The following is a 3,614-nucleotide window of genomic DNA, read 5'->3' on the forward strand; positions in this document are numbered from 1 at the left end:
CCTCCCTCCCAACTCAGGGTGGATTTGAAAAACACTAAAATTAAATAAACCCAAACCTTCGCTTGACATTTCTCTTTGTCTGATTGTTCTCAAGTTTTTGTCTCTGATTTCACAAGACTCCCCTGAGGAATAAGCACTGGAGCCCATAATCTAGTAAAAGGTTCATTTGGGTTTAGGCTTTTTTATTTTTAAAGATATGATTCTTGGAGAATTTTTTTTCGATTACAGGCAGCTTTTATGACTGAGAGGTTACCAGGAAAATTCAAAGGCAGTGAGAGGAGAGGTCTGTCATGAGTACAGACATTTGGGGCCTGTCTGTATAAATTAACTGCTGTGGAGAATAAGCCCAACAAGCAGAATTTCAAAGGCTCAGCCATATCTCTGGCACTTGGCTTCTAGAATGCTCTGTGGCCAAGAAACACAGGTTGGAAGAGGCCAATAGGCTGAGTGACTGGGCACCCAGAATATGATTTTACAGTCGAAGAGCTTGAAGAAACAGATGGGGAAACTGAGGTCCACAGGAAGGTCAGGATATGACCCATCCAAAGCAAAGTCAGGACTGGAGCCCAGAATCCTGATTCTCAGTTCAAGGATCCATCCAGGTTCTGATGCTTCTTCGCTTGTAGCAAGAACATATTTTCTCTAATATGAAAAAGGAAAGAAAAAAAAAAAAGACTTGGACACTTGGTTATAGGGCCAATGTGAGAGTGGCTGTTTAGATTTTCAGATTTTCTTGGCAAAACTCCCTGGACGTGCAGCTTCTCTGCTAGGTTTTAAAACCATCCAAATGCAAGGAAAACTGGAGATGAGTGTTTGCCTGTGTCTACATGATGCCTAAACAGACAGTTGATTCAGTCAAAAAACATTATTCATGTTGCTGGTTTGGCAACACCACCCATTTATGGACTGAATCTTTCACTTTTTAACTCCTTGAGAGACAGTGTGTGGTAGACAAAAAAGGTCTGAGCCTGGTTGTCAGAAAACCAGGCTTCCAGACCCAGCTGAGCCACCTACCCACTCTCTCCCTCCTCCCTGGGCCTCAGTTTCTCCACATGTAAGTTAATCAGATTTGGACTAAGTTGTCTCGAAGGTGCTGTAGAGTTTTCACCTTCTAGAATACTGTTCTATGCACACTCAGTCGTTTTCCAGCATGGGGTGTGAGAAGAGGATGTCCCTACTTGTGGTCTTTGCCATCTGCATTTGAGGTCAGCAGCCCTGTAGTTCTCGTGTGAGAAGAGGTTTCTGGATGTAATTCACAGCCTATTTCCATTTCACTGCCAATTTGGCTTCTAAATGGGTAGCTCACTACCCTCCCTGGTCCCCTCCCTTAGTCTCCTTCTCATAAGGAGAAAAGCTGTGTAATATTCAGCTGAAAAGAACGACTCAGCGGCACTGTCAGGGGGCCTGTATTTTGTCATCTGACCTCATCAAGCTAGTGCCAACCCTTCATCAGTTCACACCTCCCTTGCACATTACCCATGCTCCCAAACTGGATAATTTGCCTGTGGGATTTTTAGTAAGAGGTAGGGAACAAGGAAGTAGTGTTGACTTCATGATGGGTTCCATGTCAGGTGTTGAATCTGACTTTTTCTGGTTGATTTCTGACTCTTAGCCTGTGAATAAGAATTCCTAGCTCACACCCTGGCCATCCCACTTATTTTGCTGAAGCTTTTTTGAGTGGATTCGAGCCAGTGGTGTTCTGATGCCAGCTCCCATTAGCTTGGGAGGGGCAATTGTGTGCATCTCTTAACAGCTCTGTGTTAAATGACAACACATTGGTAGTTTGAAATCAGCCATATTGGAGATATCTATATAACAGAAAATGGAAATTGTCTATTTTTCTTCCTAGAGAGTCACTTGTTAAACAGTTATCACTGTACACCATGGTTCAAGTTTGAATGACTGTTGGCCTTCCCTGATGGCCCAGTAGTTAAGAATCCGCCTGCCAATGCAGGAGACACAGGTTTGATCCCCAGGTTTGATCCCTGGTCAGGGAAGAGTCCACATGCTGCAGAGCAACTAAGCCCATGTGCCACAAATACTGAAGCCCACGTGTCCTAGAGCCCATGCTCCACAACAAGACAGAAGCTGATGCAATGAGAAACCTTCAGACTGCAAAGAAGAGTAGCCCCCACTCACTGCAACTAGAGAAAGCCCATGCAACAAAGAAGACCCAAAGCAGCCAAAAATAAATAAATAAATTTTTAAAAATCCAAATGGCTCTAGAGACTAGAAAAGTAATCTGAATGAATAAAGCAGGCCTGAAGGTAACAAAAGGGACACAATAGGGATAGTTAGAGACTGTGGCAGTTGATGAGCACATATGCTATATGAAAGTAGCAGCCACTCCTCTGTTCCAGAGTATGTTACTAGGCAGAGATATTGGCCCATTGTTGCCAGCAATTCTAATTTTTCAAGAGGAAGTTGAGATCAAGGTTTTATGTGAAATATCCTAATAATAAACACTAAAAATTGTTTGGAACCAATTCAAATTAAAAAAAAAAATCCCTGTTCAGTCCAAGCAAAACGTGTGTGCAGGCTCTCGTCAGCCTTTGGGTCAGCATTTTGCCATCTTTGCTCTCTAGATCCTCTGTTTCCTGCTCTTATTCCCTGGGTTATAACTGATGCTGAGCTGTCAGCATCATTTCCTAATGAGAAACAAACTTTCTTTCCTTGTGAACTGGAAGAACAGGGAATTCGGATGTGAGGATATCCAGGTGGCTTCTCATGATTCTACTCTGGCTTGTGTCTTGTTTTCTAGTTCATGTGCCATGAAGCCAGAGAAAAGGATGTTAGGCCCAAATCTGCATCTAATATTTTATGATGTTCTCCCAGCACCAGGATGATACACAGTGCTGATGCACCTGTGTGTGAGGACAGAGTGACTTCCATTTTGACATGTCTCTTGACTATTCCACTTGAAGGCGTGTTGGCGTCCTACTCCCCAACTCACTCCCTGCCTATAAGAAGAAAGTGGGAAATTGGACTAATTGGTATATTCTTCCTGCTTTTATCCCCACTCCCTTCTACAGACAGGGAACTAAGTCTTAAGTAGCTAATAAAGGACTTTACTTAGTGTGGAATAGCTCTCACATTTGGCCTAAGGAATGGGGGCAGGGAGGAAAAGTGGGGATGGAAAGAACTAACGGGCATTATGTAAGGCATTATGCCAGGCCTTCCTCATACATTAGGCCACTGAACCACCAAAGCAGCAATATTATCATCCTCTTTTTACATAAAAGGAAACAGACTCAGAAAAGTTATATGACTTGTTGGGACTCAAACTCAGAAATGCTTGATTCTAAAACCATGCAAAGATCTCCTGGAGAAGGGGATGGCAACCCACTCCAGTATTCTTGCCTGGAGAATTCCATGGACAGAGGACCCTGGTGGGCTACAGTCCACAGCGTCACAAAGAGTTGGACATGACAGAAATGATTTAACACGCAGAACATGCAAGACAATGAAATAGTCACTTCTGTGGGTTCTACTGAAGAATAATAGTGGATCACTCTATTCTTGCTTGGAAAATTCCATGGATGGAGGAACCTCATAGGCTACAGTCCATGGGGTCTCAAAGAGTTGGACATGACTGAGCGACTTGACTTTCTGCT

This window comes from Cervus canadensis, chromosome X, assembly GCF_019320065.1.
Source record: "Cervus canadensis isolate Bull #8, Minnesota chromosome X, ASM1932006v1, whole genome shotgun sequence".
Taxonomy (NCBI): Eukaryota; Metazoa; Chordata; class Mammalia; order Artiodactyla; family Cervidae; genus Cervus; species Cervus canadensis.